The sequence below is a fragment of the Podarcis muralis genome, chromosome 1 (assembly GCF_964188315.1).
Source record: "Podarcis muralis chromosome 1, rPodMur119.hap1.1, whole genome shotgun sequence".
In the NCBI taxonomy this organism is placed as follows: Eukaryota; Metazoa; Chordata; class Lepidosauria; order Squamata; family Lacertidae; genus Podarcis; species Podarcis muralis.
The window spans coordinates 5,719,436-5,743,796 of NC_135655.1; positions in this window are offsets into that span (position 1 = coordinate 5,719,436).

Genomic DNA, 24,361 nt, shown 5'->3' on the forward strand with positions numbered 1-24,361 from the left:
ATTGGAGCTGCTCCGAAGGGAAGGAGGCACCGCGCTGCCCAAGCCTCACCACCGCAGCTCTCGGCCCTCCTTCTCCGCCTCCCATGCCTGACCCACGGCACACCGCTTCCCCACCACCACCACCGAAGAACCAACAACTCAGGGGCTGCCCAGGCTCATGAGAAAGGAGATAGAAGCTTCAGAGGAAGGGGAAATGTGGCGGTTGAGGTCAAGGCGGCAGCATCAACGTCCTGAACATGTAGATTGATTGACTGATTGATTGATTGATTGATTGATTTAATAATAATAATAATAATAATAATAATAATAATAATAATAATAATAATAATAATAATTTATTATTTATACCCCGCCCATCTGGCTGGGCCTCCCCAGCCACTCTGGGCGGCTTCCATAGAAACCAAAAATACACTAAAATATCACACGTTAAAAACTTCCCTGAACAGGGCTGCCTTAAGATGTCTTCTGAATGTCAGGTAGTTGTTATCGCTTTGACATCTGGTGGGAGGGCGTTCCACAGGGCGGGCGCCACTACCGAGAAGGCCCTCTGCCTGGTTCCCTGTAGCTTTGCTTCTCGCAATGAGGGAATCGCCAGAAGGCCCTCGGCGCTGGACCTCAGTGTCCGGGCAGAATGATGGGGGTGGAGACGCTCCTTCAGGCATACTGGACCGAGGCCATTTAGGGCTTTCAAGGTCAGCACCAACACTTTGAATTGTGCTCGGAAACGTACTGGGAACCAATGTTATATGGTCTCAGCGGCCGCCCCCAGTCACCAGTCTAGCTGCCGCATTCTGGATTAGTTGTAGTTTCCAGGTCACCTTCAAAGGTAGCCCCACGTAGAGCGCATTGCAGTAGTCCAAGCGGGAGATAACCAGAGCATGCACCACTCTGGCGAGGCAGCCTGCGGGCAGGTAGGGTCTCAGCCTGCGTACCAGATGGAGCTGGTAAACAGCTGCCCTGGACACAGATTTGACCTGTGCCTCCATGGACAGCTGTGAGTCCAAAATGACTCCAAGGCTGCGCACCTGGTCCTTCAGGGGCACAGTTGCCCCATTCAGGACCAGGGAATCCCCCACGCCCGCCCGCCTCCTGTCCCCCCAAAACAGTACTTCTGTCTTGTCAGGATTCAACCTCAATCTGTTAGCCGCCATCCAGATTTTTAAAGTGTCCCCAGATTTATTGAAAAAATCTGGTAGCCTTAGTATTGGCATACCTTTTCCCCCAGGTTTCTCAGACTGTGCTCCCCCAAATTCCTGTTTTTATACCTTTTTACTGCAGGTTTTAGGTTGCATTTTTATTATGATTGCAGTGCTTTTGGCTTTTAATGTGGTGTGCCGCTTAGAGTTTTGTTTTTTCTTTTGTTTTCTTTATATATATATATATAAAAGCAGTTTATAAATGTTTTAAATAAACATTTCCTCAGCACTCTGCAGCTTCCCTGCCTTCCTGGTCTGAAAACAAAAATCCCAAAGGAGGAGTCACCTCATGACATCTCTCCCCACCTCCCACCCACCCCCGGGGCTTTAACTTAAGTGAGGGAGGTGGATAATGGAGCGCTTGAGATTGGTGTGTTCGCTGGTTCCATTTTTAAGCAAAATCCTTCCTTTTCCTTCTTCTTTAAAAAAAGGGGAAAAGAACCCCACACTGATTTCTTTAACAGTAAGAATACTTTGTTTTAAATAACAAATGAACAGCTGTCAGGTGGGTGAGGCAGTCTCCCTGGTTTCCGGCACTTTCAGGAAAGCCCAAGCTGAGGATGTCACAGGGTTTTTGGGAAGTGAAGGCCGAGAAGGCGGCCAAATCTGCCAAAGAGATGACTTGGAAAACAGAAGCAAGGATGCTTGCAAACCCCCTCGGCCACCTCAGCAAAGGGATGGCTGAATCCGTTATTATCCAGTACTGAGTTCATTTCTCCATATTTGGATTTCAGTTTGCTGTCCGAAGTGAATCTGTCCATGGAGGCACAGGTCAACTCTGTGTCCAGGGCAGCTGTTTATCAGCTCCATCTGGTACGCAGGCTGAGACCCTCCCTGCCCGCAGACTGTCTCGCCAGAGTGGTGCATGCTCTGGTTATCTCCCGCTTGGACTACTGCAATGCACTCTACGTGGGACTACCTTTGAAGGTGACCCGGAAACTACAACTAATCCAGACTGCGGCAGCTCGACTGGTGACTGGGAGTGGCCGCCAAGACCACATAACACTGGTCTTGAAAGACCTACATTGGCTCCCAGTATGTTTCCGAGCTCAATTCAAAGTGTTGGTGCTGACCTTTGAAGCCCTAAACGGCCTCGGCCCAGTATATCTGAAGGAGCGTCTCCACCCCCATCATTCTGCCTGGGATACTGAGGTCCAGCGCTGAGGGCCTTCTGGCGGTTCCCTCATTGCAAGAAGTGAGGTTACATGGAACCTGGCAGAGGGCCTTCTCAGTGGTGGCGCCTGCCCTGTGGAACACCCTCCCATCAGATGTCAAGGAAATAAACAACTTTCTGACTTTTAGATGACATCTGAAGGCAACCCTGTTTAGGGAAGTTTTTAAAGTTTGATGTTTTATCGCTATTATTATTCTGTTGGGAGCCACCCAGAGTGGCTAGGGAAACCCAGCCAGATGGGCAGGGTATTATTATTATTATTATTATTATTATTATTATTATTATTATTAACTTTATTATTAGCTATTTAGAAAAGTTCACATGATAATTCACCTACATTTTAACGCAAATTTCACATTTTCCTTCTCCATTTTGCCCGAGACGTGCATTTTTCTCCAAGAAACATAATGCATTTCCGCATGCCATTTTCGCTGACATGTGCATTTATAACATGTGCATTGAACCCGGGAACATGCATTTTTATACTCATTCCTCGGCTGGAAAATCACTCTGCAAAATTCGGCAATGTGTGAATTTCAAAGGGTGGCTGTGTTACAGTGCATGCACTGCTTCAGAAAGCACAGGTTAAGTAGCTTCGCCTTTAAATGTGACCTGAATCAAGTTCCCATCCCTAATCTCCACCCCACAGATACATCCCACCCACAACAGTTCCAAAGAAATTTTCTCTCCCCTTTGATGATGCCCAGGAGCCACAGGTAAGAGCTGAGCAGAGACCAGTGATGGACAAACCACCCCAGAAGGAGCTTGACATGACCCTAGCCAGAAGTACTGCCCCTCCTCTAACACCCTGTGCACTGCACCAAGATGAATACCCATAATTAAAATGCATTTAAAAAAATTCCATTCAGACACTAAAATAGGTAAAGGTAAAGGGACCCCTGACCATTAGGTCCAGTAGTGTCCGACTCTGGAGTTGTGGCGCTCATCTCGCTTTATTGGCCGAGGGAGCCGGCATACAGCTTCCGGGTCATGTGGCCAGCATGACTAAGCCACTTCTGGCGAACCAGAGCAATGCACAGAAATGCTGTTTACCTTCCCACCAGAGCAGTACCTATTTATCTACTTGCACTTTGACGTGCTTTCGAACTGCTAGGTTGGCAGGAGCTGAGACCGAACAACGGGAGCTCACTCCGTCGTGGGGATTCGAACCGCCGACCTTCTGATCGGCAAACCCTAGGCTCTGTGGTTTAACCCACAGCACCACCCGCGTCCTAGACACTAAAATAGTCTTCCATAATTAAGATGTGCAGCAAAACAATCCCATTCAAACACGAACGTGTGCAGAGGAGGGCAGTTAAGATGATCAAGGGTCTGGAAAGCAAGCCTTATGGGGAATGGTTGAAGGAGCTGGGTATGTTTAGCTTGGAAAAGAGGAGAAAGGATAGCCATCTTCAAATATCTCAAGGGCTGTCACATGGAAGAGGGAATAAGCTTGGTTTTTTTCCTGCTCTGGAGGGTAGGACTCGAACCCATGACTTCAAGTTGCAAGCTTGTTTGTTTTTTTGTGCTCTGGAGGGTAGGACTCGAACCCGTGGCTTCAAGTTGCAAGCTTGTTTTTTCCCCTGCTCTGGAGGGTAGGACTCGAACCCATGGCTTCAAGTTGCAAGAAAGGAGATTCGGACTCAGCATCAAGAAGAGCTGTTAGACAGTGGAACGGTCTCCCTCGGATGGTTGTGGACTCTCCTTCCTTGGACGTTTTTAAGCAAAGGTTGGGTGGCCACATTTCATGGATGCTTCAGCTGAGATTCCTGCATTGCTGGGGGTTGGACTAGATGACCCTGAGGGTCCCTTCCAACTCTACAGTTCTATGATTCTATGGTGTCTTTTTGTAATGCAATGCCTTTTCTCAGAGAAAGTGCTTCCAGACATTCCTTTCCCTCCACGTCACCTATAGAGAGCTCCGTGGGGTTTTATTTTTCCTATCTCCGCTCGACCCCAGAGCGAGACGAGAGACCACCTCGTTCTCTGAGCTCCTCAAAGCCTCACGCGCATCACCTGCCTTCCTCATTACAGACAGCGAAGCAGCAGGGAGGCTCTGCAACATGCTCGGAGGGGAACGCGTTTTCCAGGCCCGAACATCTGGGAGTTGCAGCACACAAAACATCCTGGGTATGTGTGATGTTTGCCCTGGGCCCAGCTGCTGAGCCAGCCACCTACGGGAGGTGGTTATGGAGGAAGCAGTTTGAAAGATGTTAACAGGAGGAGGAGGAGGAGGAGGGAAGCTGGAGAGCTGTTGTGCTCGACTCCCGTGCCAACAGGGTTGTAACTGGATTGGTATGCAGCAGGGAGAGAGAATGAGAGATAGCCGTCTGCCCTGAAGGCTCACACACAAGCACACACTTTCACCAGACCCCCATTACAGATCCTTCAGGAATCACACATTGTGCTTCAGAGCTGCCTAGCTGGCTTGAATCGCATTCCTATCTCGTCCGCCTTTTCCTTTCCAGCAGTGGTCTGGTTGGGAAGCCTTCTCGGGTTTATCCTGAGCATCCAGTATTGTTGTATTAAATTTGTATACAGCCCTATACCAGCAGGTCTCAGAGATAGACTGTCTCAGAATATGGCTGTTCCACTTAGCTCTCGTGTTGAGAAGGATGCAGGTGGCGCTGTGGTCTAAACCACTGAGGCCCTTGGGCTGGCTGATCAGAAGGTCTGCGGTTCGAATCCTGCGGCGGAGTGAGCTCCCGTTGCTCGGTCCCAGCTCCTGCCAACCTAGCAGTTCAAAGCAGGCCAGTGCAAGTAGATAAATAGGTACCGCTGCGGTGGGGAAGATAAACGGTGTTTGCATGCACTCTGGTTTCCGTCACGGTGTCTCGTTGCACCAAAAGCAATTAAGTCCTGCTGGCCACATGACCCGGAAAACTGCCTGTGGACAAACGCCGGCTCCCTCGGCCTGAAAGTGAGATGAGCGCCACAACCCCATAGTCACCTTTGACTGGACTTAACTGCCAAGGGATCCTTTACCTTCGTTGTTGTTGTTGTTGTTGTTCTTGTTGTTGGGTCACCTAGCGTCAGGGCTGGTTCAGATGCAGGTCAGCACCCAAGATCCAGAGGCAAGCAGAAAAGTCAGCTCTTTATTCAAGAAAGCAGCATGCAAGGCAGCAATGCCTCCGAATAAGACTGGGTGCTAGGAAACAGGTGCCAGGACTGACAATCTGCACCTCCTGCTTCCCCCTATGTCTCCTTCTCCTCAGCCCTCCATGTCCTTGAAGAGAAGTGAGGAGGGGACCTTAGCACAGTAGGAACGGCCAGCTCCATGGATGTTTCTGCAGTCTCTGGTCCTTCCTCCTCTGCTTCATCTCCTGAGTCTGCACTTGGCTCTTCTTGCTCACTAAAGCCTGTTGTCTCATCAACATACAACCATTCATGGCCCACTTTACCTCTGGCCTGTCCTCAGTTTCCCACCACCATTCCCCGGGCTTTTAGACTTCTTCCTCTGGGACTTCCCAAAGGGGGTTCCCTGGCTGGTTTCTCCCACCACTCCTCATCATCCTGCCAGTCCCCGACTCCTAGCTGAACCCACAGCTAAGAGCCAGCGTGGTGTAGTGGTTAAGAGTGGTGGACTCGTAATCTGGCGAACCAGGTTCACTTCCCCACTCCTCCACATGCAGCTGCTGGGTGACCTTGGGCTAGTCACACTTCTCTGAAGTCTCTCAGCCCCACTCACCTCACAGAGTGTTTGTTGTGGGGGAGGAAGGGAAAGGAGAATGTTAGCCGCTTTGAGACTCCTGAAGGGGAGTGAAAGGCAGGATATCAAGTCCAAACTCCTCCTCTTCTTTTTCTAAGACCAATTAAATGGAGAATGGCAGGTGACCTCGCTTGACCCCAAGCAAAAGCCGCACCCTGTCACCTTCCGTGAAACATGCTCCCTTCCGGCAAGATTGGTTGACTAATGTTAGTATGGAGTAAGCTGTTTTGGTCCTGAGGTGGTCACCAAAGTTCAGGAGAAGAAGCCTTCTTCTTTTTCATGCTTTTAACGAGTTGTTGAGTCACCAGCCAGTGGCGGGAGTTCAAAAGCAGAAAGGAAACTCTGCACTGGGGAACTCTGTGGTCTTTGCCAAGGCTGCCAGATGCAGGAATCGGGAAGAGGGTTCCCTCGGCTTCTAAGCAAGCGTTGAAAGCCAGGAAGCAAGTGCCAAGTCCATGTCCTCCACAATCGAAAACGACTAGAAAGGAACGAGGAGACCATCTGGAGATGTTCTGAAGCATGGAAGAGGAGCCCTGATGGGTCGGAAGGGCAAAGGTCTAGCTAAGCCTGGGGACCTTGAAACCTGGGGACTCCAACTCCCATCAACCCCAGCCAGCTAGGCCAACAGTCAATGATGGGAGCTGTGGTCTAAAACATCTGGAGAGCAAAAGGTTGGAGAAGGCTTTGTCCATTTAGTCCACCACCTTGGTTCCAACAGATGTTTCCAGGGTACCCACTATGCTTTCAGGAAGGCTGCTGGGGTGGAGTGGAGTAATAGAATAATAATTTATTATTTATACCCCACCCATCTAGCTGGGTTTCCCCAGCCACCCTGGGCGGCTTCCAACAGAATATTAAAATACAAAGAGCACACACCAGTTTCATTTCCCATCAACCCACTAAGAAATGCTCCGTCAGGGTCATGGCAAAAAATTAAAACGGGAGCTCAGGGCAGCTGCCCAAGGTTCTTTAGGTCACCAGGGTAACCACATACCTGCTAGAGCCAAATGGCAATATCTTCAACCGCAGCAACTTTGATGTTGGGATGTGGACAGTGGCCTTTGAGCATTTTGGCATGTGCTATATCACAGGGATGTGGGACGCGGGTGGCGCTGTGGGTTAAAGCCTCAGTGCCTAGGGCTTGCCGATCGAAAGGTCGGCGGTTCGAATCCCCGCGGCGGGGTGCGCTCCCGCTGCTCGGTCCCAGCGCCTGCCAACCTAGCAGTTCGAAAGCACCCCCGGGTGCAAGTAGATAAATAGGGACTGCTTACCAGCGGGAAGGTAAACGGCGTTCCGTGTGCTGCGCTGGCTCGCCAGATGCAGCTTGTCACGCTGGCCACGTGACCCGGAAGTGTCTGCGGACAGCGCTGGCTCCTGGCCTATAGAGTGAGATGGGCGCACAACCCTAGAGTCTGTCAAGACTGGCCCGTACGGGCAGGGGTACCTTTACCTTTACCTATATCACAGTGAGAAATAATTGGATCTTACTTTATTCATTTATATCCCGCCCTTTCTCCCAAAGGAGCCCAGGGTGGCAAACACCTAAATGACAAAGCCAACGAAACTTCTATTTAAAAATAAAAATAAAAATTCAGTTTTTCAAAAGAAATTTACAAACATGCAAATAACAAGGAAACAAATCACATACATTCCTAATACACATATATTTGACTTCCTCCCCCCCCCCCCTTTTTGTGGTTTCTTTCAAATTTAAATGTTCATATAGTGGTACCTCGGGTTACATACGCTTCAGGTTACATATGCTTCAGGTTACAGACTCCGCTAACCCAGAAATAGTGCCTTGGGTTAAGAACTTTGCTTCAGGATGAGAACAGAAATCGTGCTTCGGCGGCGCGGCAGCAGCAGGAGGCCCCATTAGCTAAAGTAGTGCTTCAGGTTAAGAACAGTTTCAGGTTAAGAATGGACCTCCGGAACGAATTAAGTACTTAACCGGAGGTACCACTGTACTGCATTTTCCACACTACTCCATCTTTAAATTATTCTTTAGTTTCTCATAATAATCTGTTTAACTGCTAATCGTAAGTTAGACCTGCTAATGAACTTATTTGCACACATTGGTTTTTCAAATATTCCACAGATTTTCCCCAACCTTTGATCATTTTTTTCTCTCCTTGGTTTCTTACTACACCCGTTTATCTTGCCATTTCATCATAATCCATCGGTTTTATTAGCCATTCTTCCTTGGCTGGTACCGCATCTTCTTTCCATCTCTTGGCAAAAACTGTTCTAGCTGCAGTTGTGGCATACATAAAAAAAATTATTCGATCTTTTGGTTTCTCACTGCCTACCATCCCTTCTGGATTTCGACTGGCAGACTGCTAGCCACTGAACCAGTTTTATGGTCCTGCTACTTATGTGTAAAGCCCTAAGTAACTCTGGACCAGGTTAGGTTACCTGAAAATCTGTCTTCCCCTCCATTGTCCAGTAAAGGGATTAAGAGCAACCAATGGAAGCATTTACTTTTGCTACAACCTGGTGATTATTTGCTTGCAGTAATGTGGAGGTGGGATCAGGGCTGTCTTAAGCATATCTGGCGCCCTGCAGAATTTGGCGCCCCGTTCACTCAGTGCCTCGCTCACTCAGCGCGCTTGTTCGGTGTTCCCTGGACTCTCGCCTGGCGCCCTCCAGACCTTGGCGCCCTGGCGCCCCGCGCCACTATCCTCAATGGTTAAGACGGGCCTGGGTGGGATTGTTCACTGGTGACACTGGTGTTGAGGAATGCCCTCCCTGCTGAAATACGAGGGGGCCTCATCCGTATTGGCATTCTGCCGGCTCTTGAAGACACACCTGTTGAGGCAACCTGAACTTCAGCTGTTTAAACAGCTCTTTTAATTGTTTTAATTGTCATGCTTTTTCAGCCGGCATGTCTTGTCGTAAATTTTAATTATGGATGTTCTTCCTGTTTTGACAGAACAGTTTTATGGTGTGTTTTAATTGTGTGTGCATGTTATAATTGATTTTATATTGCTTAGAAGCCATTTGGCATATGAGTGCTATATAAATTAGTCAGGATTGATGGCTTCTTTTTATTGTTAACATTAGCTGATTTTTTCCCCCTTTTTGTTGTATTTGCAAAATTGTGTGTGTGTGTGTGTGTGTGTGTGTGTGTGTGTGTGTGTAATTTGCAGTCTGCTGGCATAAAAAAAAAAGTGATCCCGAGCCAAAAAGTAAAAAGATCCCTACAATTTCTAATGGAGGTCACAGGGGTTCAGTGTCAACACAGTTGTGCTGGTTAATTGAAAACATCTGCAACATGATATGATGGGCACTGGCTTTCCCTATTGCTATCAGCTCAGCTTGGATTCATCCTGCACAAAAATAGGAGAAGGCAGCCTTCCTTCCCCCAGGTTGGTGCCCTCCATTTGTTTTGGTTGAGAACTCCCATCAGCCCCAGCCTGCACAGCCTGATGGGAGTTGCCATCAAAAACATCTGGAGGGCACCAAGCTGGCGACGGCTGAGATACTCTCCCTTGAGAGGTTGTGGACTCTCCTTCCTTCCTTCCTTGGAAGTTTTTAACCAGAGGTTGGGTGGCCATCTGTCAGGGATGTTTTAGCTGAGATTCCTGCTTCACGGGGCATTGGACTAGACGACTCACGAGGTCCTTTCCATCTCTACAATTCTGTGATTCTTTGGGGAAAATCTGCGCAAGTTTCATCAATCAAATTTTGCCCTCCTGCTAAGAAGCAAACGCACAGTTGATCTCCTCCTTTGATTTAAAATAGCCCTTTCCTTTTGCAAAAATACAGTGACTGCAATAAGCCGCAACGCTAGCCATTCTCGGATAATCTTTGGCGAACGATCATCACCTGGCGTTTTGTGTGTGTGTGTGTGTTTTCCCTCCGAGGCAAGAGTCAAGGAGAGCGAGAGACAAACCGGGAACATCTTGGTGAGCAAACACGATCGCAGCTGTGTCAGGGAACGCGCTGCCATAAATCAGGCTGTCAAACCCAAAGCACACACGATTCTCTCCCTGACTCTTTCTCCCTTTCTCTTCATGTGTATCATCCTGCGGTTTCGGCCTGGTGACTGTTATGATTTCAAACAAAGTCCTTCATGCTAGAGACGCAACCTGGAATGCGGGCAGCCTGTGGGGAGATCATCAAATTCAGAGTAGAGCACCCCACAACGACCAGGGATTTGGGGGGCAAAGAGGGGAGGGAGGCGAGGCGTTTCAGGGGCCTATTGCTCTGGTGTGCAGTGGGGGAGATTTGAGAGCCGACCCTCGCATGGCTTTCAATGTTGGGGACAAATTAGGTGGCGGGTGTAAATTGGAGAGAGGAATAAGGAGACAGCTTCTCCCTTAAATCTCCCCACCCACTCAAGTTGTTGCCTGAATATCTCTCTCTCTCTCTCTCTCTCTCTCTCTCTCTCTCTCTCTCTCTCTCTGACACACACAGCCCAGCACATCCTGGAGCCAAACGCCAGATTCTTTCCTGCCTATCATGTAAACAAACGGCCCAGCTGTTTTCTGCTAAGATTCCACTTTTTCAAAACTTGGGCTCTCTTGTATAAACTCCGATGTAATGGTATTTAAAGTGTCATACACAATAAGCGTCTAATCCCAGTCAATAAATCGCAGGTGGGTTGCAGCTGGGCTCGCTTTCGGGACTGCGGCCAATCTCTTTCTGAGGCAGGCCGCCCTCCAGGTGGGTTTCTCGGGCCAAGATGCGTGGCAAACTGGGCCGGGAGGAGGGGAAGGAGTCTTCTGCCAAAGATCAGCAGCAGGGCAAAGACCAAGTCAAGGTACGCCGTCCCCATAGCCGCCTGAGAAGGCTCTCGCGTGGGAGACCGGTGTTGCATGTGTTAAAGGTGCATGCACAAAGATCCCTGTTCAAAATCTCCCCTCAGTCACAAACACACAAGGGGGCTTTAGGGGAGTCAGTGGTGGAGAACCTCTTGGTCGTGGGGTGAATGTGGTCCCCCAGGCCCTCCCCGCTTGGCCCACAGTGTGGCTTGACCCAAGTCATGACCACCTGGGCACCACCTGACATTGTATGATGTCAGGCACAGGGCAAATGGGGAAAGGAAGGTGTGAGAGTAGATTTGAAAGCGCATGCTGGCTGCAGGTAGAATCAAAGAACCTGTCACGGTCCGGTTCACGGGTGATCAACTTCCCGGCTGGGAACGTCGGGACCAAGGGCAAGATGGCAGGGTGGGAGCAGGAACGGGAGTCCAGGAGTCAGGAAGCCACGGGTCCGTGGAGCGCAACCCGAAAGTGCTCAACTTGAAGGGTATTTATCCCAAGGTATGACGGTACAGTGGTGCCTCGCAAGGTGAAATTAATTCGTTCCGCGAGTTTTGTCGTCTTGCGATTTTTTTCGTCTTGCGAAGCACGGTGTCGGGAAAGTTTTGGAAAAGCTTCAAAAATCACCAAAGTCTTTAAAAACCTCAAAAAAGGCTACCACACCGCGTTCTATGAGTTGCTCCTCGAAGTCAAGTCGCAACTGTATTAACGGTGTTAAGAAAAAGGAAACAAACTTGCAAGACGTTTCCGTCTTGCGAAGCAAGCCCAGAGGGAAAATCGTCTTGCGAAGTGGCTCAAAAAACAAAAAACCCTTTCATCTTGCGAGTTTTTTGTCTTGCGAGGCATTCGTCTTGCGAGGTACCACTGTAATATGTTCCAGGGAACCAAAGCAGATGATTGGATTGCTTTAGAGTGTTCAAGATAGACTTGGGACCAGGATAACAAAACCTGAGGGCAATTCCACCATAGGTGGAATAAGGTCCTTTAGAGAACAGAGCCCCACCAGCAGTCCTGTATTAATTGCGAGGCAGTGTGAGACATCTGCACAGGTGAATCGTTGGCATCTGTCTCAAGGGACAATGGAGGGGTGAAGTCTAAGCATTGCATTACCAGCAGCAAAGTAACCTCTCCAGGGCGCAATCTGAACAGTATGTATGGAGGTTCTGGGCTGCCCAGAGGACAAGACCCCCTATTGGCCTCGCTAAGGTGGTCCAAGGCAAAGCAGAGCAAGACCTTTGGCACCAGCTTGGCTGCAGGAGTTGCTGGAAGGAGACGTACAAGGTTTCTTGGGGACTCCACTCTGCGTTTGTTTAGGGTTTACTCCTTAGCCTTTTCTTCTCCCGAAGATATCCCATAAGGCAGCCGAGGTTTAGGACCAGTGTTTTCCTTCTCTTATATGGGCTACTCTCACAGTTTGATGAACCCCACCTGCCCCTCACTTCCCTCTGCTGCTTGTGCAGAAATTGCCTTCTTGGACCAACTCTTGGTCTCGTCCGCTCAATCTGCCAGAGCCTGTCTTCGCATGCAAGGGAAGTCCCTAACTCACAATGCTGTCCAGGGTTGTAAAGACTGCGGAGAGAATAATTGGGCACACTCTTCCCACCTTGGATCAAATCTATGCTTCCAGGTATCATAAGAAAGCTGCAGAGATAGCGCAGGATAGTGCGCACCTCGGAAATGATCTCTTTCAGCTTCTGCCTTCTGGAAGAAGGTACAGGGTTATAAAGACTAGGACTAGCCGCCTGAGAAACAGTTTCTATCCAAATGCGATTTTGGTTTTAAACGCAGTGTAAGGAGTCTCTATGGGAGTATATTGTATTTTAAAAATGGGGTATCAGAGTTTTTAGGGGGCTAACCAGGCTGGGATAGCTGGGATAGCAGGCTTGTTGGTTTTGAATGTCTTATATAGATTTGTTCCAGTAGCACCTTAAAGACCAACTAAGTTAGTTCTTGGTATGAGCTTTCATGTGCATGCACACTTTCGTGCATGCACACGAAAGCTCATACCAAGAACTAACTTAGTTGGTCTTTAAGGTGCTACTGGAAGGAATTTTTTTTGTTTTGACTATGGCAGACCAACACGGCTACCTATCTGTAACTTATATAGATTTGATTTTTTTTTTCAATTTCGTTGTTCTGTATGGGACAATGACAATAAAGATTATCGTATTGTATTATCGTATCGTATCGTTTGGCACCCATCACCTGGTTTAGCCCACCTGTTAAAGCCGTTCCCAGGGTGTGGCCACTGTCACATGCTAACAGCTTTTAGGAGGCACAGGTGAGAGCTGAGTGTTCAGGGGACCAAAGATGGACAAATAATGACAACAATTTATCACATACCCTGCCCATCTGACTGGGTTGCCCCAGCCACTCTACAAACCACCCCAGAAGAAGTTTGACATGTCCCCTACTACAGGTATTATCCCTCCCTGAACACCCTACACATCCCACAAAATAATAATAATAATCATAATAATAATAATAATAATAATAATAATAATAATAATAATAATAATAATAGATGCAGGGGACACTGCAGAAAAGGCCCTTGTTTCATCAAGGGAGGAGAGGTGTTTGCAACCTTCAACTTCTCTTTTGTCTCCTCCAGATACGCCTCTCCGAGAAGTTTTCTCACTTTTGAGATTCCAGATGTCTAACTGGTCTTCAAACTCCAGATCTGATCATTTAAGCACCTTCCCTAGCCGGGAGACACTGAGTTTGGAAGTCAACTCAGGAAGCCGTGTCACGGTTGGAGGGACATCTGCGAGGCATTTTGAAAAGTTACATTTGAAAGCCGTTCCTCCCGGGGTCAGCGCAAGGTGCACTGTGTGGAGACTTGGCTGAGATGGGAGGCAGGTGGGGTCCTGGCTGTCAGCAGGCTGCTCTCTTCATCCCCGTCCACGTTGGCCGCGCTGATAAATGTGTCTGGCAACTTCTCCAGGGATTTTGCTTGACCCGCATTTCCGATTGATCTGTGGGCGAGAAAGGCTCTTTTCATCTCACCCGTGAACTCAAAGGACTTTGCGAAGCCATATCTCTCTTGGCCTCATTCTTCCCAGTTTTAATAGGGGGGTCATTCGTCTTCATCCAGTGAGGAGGCATCTGTAGCCCAAGGGCCACAATACCTTCTGGGGGCCACCAGTACATTTCCATTGACAGCCTCGGAAAAAGCAGGACATCCAGTTTTTCCCCACGAGAGCACGGCGGCCTAATTGTTGTTGTTGTTGTTTAGTTGTGTCCGACTCTTCGTGACCCCATGGACCAGAGCACGCCAGGCACTCCTGTCTTCCACTGCCTCCCGCAGTTTGGTCAAACTCATGCTGGTAGCTTCAAGAACACTGTCCAACCATCTCATCCTCTGTCGTCCCCTTCTCCTTGCACCCTCCATCTTTCCCAACATCAGGGTCTTCTCCATGGAGACTTCTCTTCTCATGAGGTAGCCAAAGTATTGGAGTCTCAGCATCAGGATCTGTCCTTCCAGTGAGCACTCAGGGCTGATTTCCTTCAGAATGGAGAGGTTTGATCTTCTTGCAGTCCATGGGACTCTCAAGAGTCTCCTCCAACAGCAGAATTCAAAAGCATCAATTCTTCGGCGATCAGCCTTCTTTATGGTCCAAATGTCACTTCCATACATGACTACTGGGAAAACCATAGCTTGAACTATACGGACCTTTGTCGGCAAGGTGATGTCTCTGCTTTTTAAGATGCTGTCTAGGTTTGTCATTGCTTTTCTCCCAAGAAGCAGGCATCTTTTAATTTCGTGGCTGCTGTCACCATCTGCAGTGATCATGGAGCCCAAGAAAGTAAAATCTCTCACTGCCTCCATTTCTGGCGGCCAAATTGCTCTCATGCAATTTCAGGCCAACATCTTGCCCCCCAAAGCAAGCATATATATTTTTCAGGTCCAAGATCTCAAAGTGTCCCAGAATGGGGTTTTTTGGGCTCCATGCTCCACCAAGTGCTTTTTCAGCTATGTGATCTTGCAAGGTGTCCCCAAATGCGCGTGAGAATTTTTTAAAAAAAATATTAAAAATTGACACGTCAAAGATTAGCCTGTGCTGGACGACAGCTCTTTCTTGTGTGTCAGTTCATACTGAGCTGATAATGGTTCTGAAAAGAAGCTCGGGTTGCGAACGTGATCCGTGCGGGAAGCAGATCTACAACACGCAGCGTCCACAAACCACAACGGCGCGACTGCGCATACACAAAGTGCGCTTTAGCGCTTCTGCGCATGCGCGACCACCAAAACCCGGAAGTAACCCGTTCTGGTACTTCTGGGTTTCGGCGGTCCACAACCCGAAAAAAACACAACCTGAAGCATCTGTAACCCGAGGTATGACTGTACCACAAAAGAAAACATGCCACAATATTGTTGCTGTCACAAGACTCTTCTTGTGTCAGACTAAGACAGCTGGAGCCAGTGTGGTGTAGTGGTTAAGAGCAGTAGACTCGTAATCTGGTGAACCGGGTTCGCTTCCCCGCTCCTCCACTTGCAGCTGCTGGGTGACCTTGGGCCAGTCACACTTCTCTGAAGTCTCTCAGCCTCACTCACCTCACAGAGTGTTTGTTGTGGGGGAGGAAGGGAAAGGAGATTGTTAGCCGCTTTGAGACTCCTTAAAGGGAGTGAAAGGCGGGATATCAAATCCAAACTCTTCTTCTTCTAAATTTTATTCGACTGCAACCCCTCCTCACTATTTTCCCAGGATTTCCAGTTGAAACGGCAAGGACTAGAAACTTGGTTCCCTTTCGATTTTTTCAAACGTGAGTCAATGCAATACGGCATGTGCTCTCCCGTTAAGGACATATTCACAGCTATCTTGTGTACACACGACTCCTTCAAAGAGGTCCGTCATCACGTACAGAGCTCTGGAATGTCCACCAGATTTGTGAGCTGCCGCTGATGATATTGATTCATTGCCCCGAAAGCAATTAATAACCCTCAGCTGCTCAGTCCCCCTATTTATTGGGAATGATTTGCAATAGCAGAGCAAGAGTTTGTGTTTTTTTTCACATGGAATCAGTTTAATTAATCACACTGTTTGAACAGCTGGGTTGACCATGTATTTATACGAGAGTTCAGCGCTCTGCGAAAACTTGTCGAGCCCAAATCAAAATAATACAACTGGGCGATTAATCACGCCTCTCTCTCCCCCCCACCCCCTCTTAAAAGAGGGGGGGAAATCGTTCACATGTTAATGTCTTGTAAATTAATGCTCCTCAGTCTGAAACCAGCCTTAAGTTACTGTGCGCAAGATAAAGCCATCAAAAAAAGATTTGGCTTTTGACGCAAGAAATGAGCACTCAGCTCTCCTCTAAGCTGACAAGAGGAAGATTTCCAGAATGAGTGCCATTTATGGGGTGAGAGGAGGAACATTCCATCCCTCTGGGGTTTTTTCTTTTCTTTTTAGAGTGAGGAAAAAAGAAAGAAAAAAGCGAGTGAGAATGGACAAAAAAATAGATGATGATGATGATGATCACCGCTGAAAACCTTACATTTTTCCTTACTGGAGAACCAGTGTGGTGTAGTGGTTAAGAGCGGTGGGCTCGTAATCTGGTGAACCGGGTTCGCTTCCCCGCTCCTCCACATGCAGCTGCTGGGTGACCTTGGGCCAGTCACACTTCTCTGAAGTCTCTCAGCCCCACTCACCTCACAGAGTGTTTGTTGTGGGGGAGGAAGGGAAAGGAGATTGTTGGCCGCTTTGAGACTCCTTCGGTTAGTGATAAAATGGGATATCAAATCCAAACTCTTCTTCTTCTCCTTCTTCTTCTTCGTGTCTTGTTTATGTAGTGACCGCTCCCCACATTAAATGGGGGGCGCCCTTTGCGTGGTCGCACGCAGCCCCCTGGACCCTATGCGGCACCATTAGCACAGGCTTGGCTTCGCCTTCCGCAGGTGGGATACCTGGAGGTCTCCGCCTACCTCAGCCAGTTGCCCAATCCCGGCTGGGGAGGTGTTGCCAAGGTGATCAGGCCAGGTAGGGGGAGGGACTACCTGCCCACACAATAGGGGGAGAATCTTACCTGGGGATCGTCAGTTGGCTTCAGAGCTTCTCCCACCCTAGTTAAGACTTCTTTTGCAGGTTAACCTTTTCTCCACAGGTACACGGGCGCTGCTACGTCAAGGTTGCTGTTGAAGGGCTGGAAAGGAATTCCGCTGCATTGGCAGGTTTGCCTTTCCTGTAGCAAAACGTCACAACTTTGGCGGTATCAGGCCTTGGGCGGAATCCTTTAGTCTATCTTCCCTAAATGGGGGTGGGTGTGTAGCGGTGACCCACGCCCCCCTTCTCTTTGCAGTGGCGATACCAGGGTTCCCCGTTAAAGGGGTTGTTTTGAGGGGAGGGTTTGGCCATACGCCTAGAGGTTGTCATTGCTCTCCCCTGCGACGGTGGTGTAATGGGGGCGAGCTCTCTCTGCTTGGACATATGTTCTCCAGGGCCAGCCCATCCCCCACACACACTGGATAACCCTGATGTTCCCCAGATCCCCGGCGGGGGACTGGGAGGGATAAACGCCCAATGCCTGAGCCAAGGTCTACCCACATCTGAAACATAATAAAGTTGTGGCCAGTTTTAATCCCATAGCACGTTGTCTTGAGTTGCTATTCCACACGGGGCCACCCAGGTTTGGGGGACTCCGCCTCTTCATGCAATCCAGTGCTTTCTCCCAAAACTTAGCAAATGTGGATGTTATGTACTGAGTTGAATAGAATCCAAAATGCTTGCAGTCTGATTGGTCCTAGAACAATAGGATTCAGAATGCAGCAGTCTGATTGGTCCTAGAACAATAGGATTCAGAATGCAGCAGTCTGATTGGTCCACAGGAGCCACCCAATCCAGCTCCAGGTGGAAGTGAATCCGCAACCTGATTGGCCTACAGGAGAATCCCGGAATTAGCCAATCACGTGGGGCCCATTGTGTAAATAATGTACATAAAGCAGACATTCTGGGGGAACTTCCATTCCTCCTCACTGCTATGAGATGAATAAAGAGCATGAAATCCACTCTCAACTTTGAGTATATTTCAGTGGGGCACAGTAAATCATTATTTCCAATAAGAACTGCCCATATTACATCACCAAAGAAGAGCTCCATTAGATAGTCCTTTCTCTTACAAACATAAGGGAGTCCAATCCCACCCTTCTGTGTCTGAAACTACAAAAGTTTCTGCCCAGCTTCTTTTCCTGAAGCAAAGCACTGGGCTGCTGTGTCATCTGAGAGGAGCTTGTGTTTTAGGGATCTTGACTCCAGGATCTAAAAAAACCTGGCAGCTTAAGACCAGGGTTGTCTCCTGTGTCGTCTCAAGTTCCACAAACCTGAGAAACTGGATGTCAGAGCCTTAACAGACGTGCCCTGAGATCAGCCGTGATGTTCTGCGCTCCCAAAACTGTGTGATATTAATATCTGCAATAGTCTTTTCAAGTGGTCACCAGGGGTCATAATGACGTCAGGTGACTGGCAGGAGGGCAGCCCTGAACACCTGTCAAAGTTCACCTGCAGGGGATGAGGGAAGGAAGGATCTGGCCCGTCAATCAAATCTCCTTCCCCAGCCCTGGTCAAGTGGCATGCACTTCACAGGAATCCTTTGCCAGAGTTACTATCTAAAGTAAAACACACACAGGGTGTCTGCTGGCCACTAATATCCAGGACCAAAAGAAAAGTCAGGATAACCAGCTGCCGGTTTTACAGTGGTACCTCGGGTTACAAACGCTTCAGGTTACAGACTCCGCTAACCCAGAAATAGTACCTCGGGTTAAGAACTTTGCTTCAGGATGAGAACAGAAATCGGCAGGAGGCCCCATTAGCTAAAGTGGTACCTCAGGTTAAGAACAGTTTCAGGTTAAGGACGGACCTCCAGAACGAATTAAGTTCTTAACCCGAGGTACCACTGTACTTGCAAGATGTGCATTAAATGCAACGCTGAATTAAAACGATACAGGTGCAATTAACAAAAAACCTCTCTCACAAATAGGTAAAGGCATAGCTGTCAACTTTTCCCTTTTCTTGCAAAGAATCCTATTCAGAATAAGGGAATTTCCCTTAAAAAAGGGAAAACGTTGACAGCTATGGGTAAAGGTAAAGGACCCCTGGACAGTTAAGTCCAGTCAAAAGCTAGGACTATGGGGTTGCGACGCTCATCTCGCTTTCAGGCCAAGGGAGACAGCGTCTGTCCGCAGACAGCTTTCCGAGTCATGTGGACAGCAGGACTAAACCGCTTCTGGCGCAACGGAACACTGTGATGGAAACCAGAGTGCATGGAAACGCTGTTTACCTTCCCACCACAGCAGTACATATTTATCTACTTGCACTAGCATGCTTTCGAACTGCTAGGTTGCCAGGAGCTGGGACAGAGCAACGGGAGCTCACTCCATCACGGGGATTCGAACCAACGACCTTCTGATCGGCAAGCCCAAGGGGCTCGGTGGCTTAGATCACAGAGAGCCTGTGCTCACCCAACAGAAGCCCTGCTTTGCGCCTAGATGTGGCATGGTGTGGCCTGGACTGGGGATCAAGTGCCTATTTGCTCGCTTTGACCAGGTGATTTCTGCTTGTTTCCAAGACTCTAATGTTTCTACGCTGCAAATAAATAAGGCCATCAGGAGGCAGTCCTGGGGAGAAGAGTCCGCCTGGCCCAGTCCTGTCTTCCTGAGCGAGTGTCGGGAGAGGACTCTGCTGCAATTCCCTTCTCCAGCAGGAACAGCCGCTTCACCTTTCCACTGGTGATTTTTGAAAAGGAGCAGATGTTCCCCCTGTAGCTCCTTATTGGCTCTAATCTCTTTTTATTCTTTGATCCTAACCCCACTTAAAAGAAACCCCCTATTTAGGTCCTCTTGGGTGGTCCTCACGGACAGCTTAGTTAATTCCAACCCCCCCTTGTTACAGCTTTCCCAACGCACCAGCCGGCCTGTTTTGAGCAACCAAAGTTAACCCTAGCCTACCAAAACAATAATTTCTGGTTTTTTGCAGGGAGAAGGGCAGGGCTGCTGGGGCTGCCGTCTACTTCCTCTTGCAGATAACCTGGGTTTGGTGGGTATTCAGCTGGGAGTCGGCTAGGAGCAAGGAGAGCGCAGGCCGAGGCGAATATTTCCCCAAGCAGCGCCGAGAAACACACCAGCAACAGCGGTTGGGGATGCTCCCAAACGTATTTGTTGAAAATGGAATCATTTCAGCTCAACCATAATAATGTTACAAAAGTCAGGGGCCAATAATAATAATAATAATAATTTATTTATACCCCGCCCATCTGGCTGGGCTTCCCCAGCCACTCTGGGCGGCTTCCAAAAGAATATTAAAATACTATAATACATCAAACATTAAAAGCTTCCCGAAACAGGGCTGCCTTCAGGTGTCTTCTGAAAGCCTGGTAGTTGTTGTTCTCTTTAACATCTGGTGGGAGGGTGTTCCACAGGGAAGGCGCCACTACCGAGAAGGCCCTCTGCCTGGTTCCTTGTAGCTTGGCTTCTCACAGTGAGGGAACCGCCAGAAGGCCCTCGGTGCTGGACCTCAGTGTCCCACGCTCTGCAAAATCCCACGCTCTGCAAGAGTCTGGGTTACCAGGCTCTCACGCAAGGCCAGTGTTCTTTTGCAGATTTGAGACATGGTGGAGACTGTCGTAGCTTTAAGAAATATGGTTAATAATAATAATAATAATAATAATAATAATAATAATAATAATAAATTTATACCCAGCCCATCCAGCTGGGTTTCCCCAGCCACTCTGGGCAGCTCCCAACAGATTAAAAACAGAATAAAACATCAAATATTAAAAACTTCCCTAAACACCTATTTACACCCTCATTCTGCATGGAGGGAGTCCAGATCTTACAGCATGGTCATGTCAAGAGGGGCTTTCCCTCCACAGCAGCGCAGCCAGCCTTCAGCCAGCCTGCCCAAGATGGATCCCAGTCTCTCTTCTTCCTTCTTCTTCCCAGAGCACCCAGCTAAAAACTTTGTTTTCCTGTCACCTCACACCCAGTGACCCTGACAGTGTCAGCACGTAGCCTGGTTAGAAGCATGAACATCCTCAAAATATCCTCAAAATGGATATTGTAGAACTGGAAAAGCTGAGCAACATGGTATTATATCTTTGTCTTCCTAAGTTGTTATGAAAGTGTTAATGTTTTGCTATGTTTTACGCAAAAAATAATAATAGTTTCTTTGTTCTAGGCCATTTTGGGCAAGATTTATTTGTGAGAAAGCAGCATACAAATAAACCGAATAAATGAATGAATGAATGAATGAATGAATGAGAGACTGGATACCAAAACGATCAAAGAGATGGAGCAAATCCTCTATGAAGAAAGGCTGCAGCTCTTGGGACTTTGTAGTTTAGAGATCTTTACTTTTTTGAACTTCCTTGTGTTATTATCTTCCTTAGTGGGTTGTGCAAACAGCTGTCCCGAATAATGCTTTCCATGGCGTAGCATCCACTGGAGGTGAGTTTGTGGAACCAAGAAGGCGATGGCCCCCAAAAAAATTGGGAACCACATGACCAGAGAGAAAACCAGGAAGCAGGTAGTGGTAAAGAGGGAGGACCATAGGGGAGTGCGATTCCTAGAGAGATTATTTTCCCCAACGGGTCTCCAAAATGAGCCTTGTACTGGGATTTTGACCTCTGGGTCTTGCCAGCCTCCACTCCCAACGCCCTGACCCACCTCCCAGCCTGGCGATGCAATAAATCCATTGTACTTGGTTATACCTCCCCACAGCCATTGTTCCTTCTTCCGTTTATTTACCGAAGAATATTCATATTCCGTAAATCCCCGGCTGTTTATCCCCCTTGATTATTTTGGCACAGCGAGCTCGGAGGATATTTGCTTTGCTTCACAACGAGCCCTTCTCTTCCTTGCAAAAACAAAAGGCGGCCGGGGTATTTGTTAATGTAGGTCCGTTCTCCTCAAATATTTATACGGATTCATATGAAGAAGATTAAACGTTTGCAATGTTCGAGTCGCGCACACACACAAAGAGATGTGCGTGCATACACTCACACACCGTTGCAGGCAGAGGCACATGTTTGACCCAGAAGGGAGACTCTTGAGATTTGCCTTAGCAAATGTGTTGAGTTTGGACACACACACCAAAAAGGGGGGAGAGAGAGAGAGAATGAAATGAGAGAAAGAAACTCTTGGCCTTTGGTGAACTCTCTTTGTGTTGTGGACGCCAAAAATTTCATTTCAGCATGACCTTAGAATAGTGATACTTTTAGCATTTCCTGGTATTTGGAGGGAAGGAATGTTTTTATTTGAATGCAGATGTCATTTGGTTTATAAGAAGGATTTGGTAACATGTCGATGCCAGTTCTACACTTATCCCAAATTTCCTGAGACGGAGGGAGAACATATGTTAGATCTCCCTGTTCGATGGAGAGGGAGCGAAAGAGAGAGAGATCTAGCTCTGCAGAAGCCTCCACTCTAAACATTGTGACTTTGTACAATTTACAAAATGTTTCATCTCCATTAACAATAAACCCCTTGACCCGGGTGGCTGCGTTTCAGGGATGCTGCGCTCGGAGAGGGAGAGGCGTAATGGGTGAGGAGGATAAATGGAGAGGGTCGAAAGGTTAAGGAAAACTGTTTAATTATTTCTCCGGCGCATGGGCCAGGGGGAGGCTGGCCGTACATGCCTGGTGCCCCCCTCTTCCTCTCCTCTCTCCTCCCACCCCCCTCTCCCCCTCGCAGGGTGGCTGAGTGGAAGGAATCCATCCAGCAAAGGCGGAAAGCAGGTTGCTCACCAAAGCGCCCAGCTGTGTTTATGAACAAACAGTCTCTGGGCTCTCTTCCGTCTCGGAACCTCTCGGTTCCCTGGGCTCTCCACTCCCTGCCAGGGAAGGATCAGTGCCAGGCCAACGGCATCTGTTTGGCACAAATAAAGAAGTCTAAAAGAATGGAAAGGGGGGTAGAGAAGGGAAAAAAGAAAGTCTTCTGATTCGTGACCCTGAGAAAAAGCTGCTGCTCTCGTTCGGGATGTTTGGGTGTTTGGGAGCCGCTGGTGTTTGTGGAAAGGAAACCTGTGGCCACATGTTGCTGGTTCAACATGTATGCGCCTCAGCAAGAGGCTGGGTGCCCACATCTGGGTGGTGGCAGCAACAACAGCAGCCCTTTCCTCTTCTCCTCCCTGCTATTGAGGGAAGAAAGAGGAGGAGGAGAGAATCATAGAATTGTAGAACCATAGCTGTCAACTTACAGATTTGAAAATAAGGGACCAGCCTCTGTTCCTGGAGAGTAGCATTTGTTCTACTGCTCTCTTTGGAATGGAAAGCACATGTTCTCTGCCCTGCCATTTTGGGATTTCTGCAGAACTGAAACGCCATCCCAAACACATTAACCCTTCTACATTGTCAGGGTGACCCAGAAACCCACAAGACTGGCAGGAGCGGGGACGTTATTTTCATTTTTCAAAGCATCCGTGTGGTCCATCTTTTCCCCATTATTAATCTTTTGAGGAATCGTTTCTCGTTCTTTCGCACTCCTTCATCCTTAAAGCGTGGGATTATAGTCACCATATTATACAGCAAACTACTAAGGAGCTGCCCTAGAAAATGTTGCATAAATGGTATTTGACACCAAGGAAGTTGCCCTTGAGAAACCTTAATCTTTCCCCCAGTGGTGGACCTATGTTTTGGGGGGACCCGGAGCTTGAACTGTTATGGGGGTCTCTCAACAACCAGCAACAAAGTCTAGATAAACCACTGTTATCTTCTTCAGTTGTTCCTTGACAGATCACCACAACTTTTCCATGAGATTGCATTTTTGGGTATCTGTTTTAAGTACTTTTATTAACTCATTGTTATTCCTCTAGGGTCTTGACCTCTGTTAAAAAGAGGAGAAGCTTCATCAGATTTAAAGTAGATCTTCCCTTGCTTTCCCCTGTATGTTAGAGAAGGTGTGGTATGATCCGTACAAGCATCCACATGTGATGGAGTTGGAAGTAGAATATGCCAGATCTGTGACATCTCTGGTCAACAGATGCATCCATCCCTGATTCTGGTTCTCCTGAATGTTGTCTCAGGTAGAAATCCAGGTCTTAATCATAAAGAACTGTTGAGCCTCTCAGGCAGTGGTAGTTCATAGAATCATGGAACTGTTGAGTGGGAAAGACTCAACATAAAGGGGAAGTGCCTTTAATCATTTTTTTCAATGCATTATAAATTATTTCCCAATACTCTTTTTACCCTTTTACAGGTCCACCACATACGAAAGAACGTCACATATCTCTCCATCCACATGGTTATCTTGAACATTGACAAAACTTTGGGGCAGGGAGCAGGGAGAAAGAAGTGTTTATGCAAGACACCCGACTCAGCACTGACGCAGACAGACTTTAATGCCATTTCTCCTGTGTGGCCACGTAAGCTTGGAGCAAGCGAGTGGAAATGGCCGGGACTCGCGATTCCAGGACAACATGTCTGCGGACAGATGAGAAATCCATGCTCGGCGCACACCCACTAAGACTTGGCTGATAGCAAACAAGAGCCATCCCCTTACACGGCAGAAGGAAGGCACGACTCCCAAAAG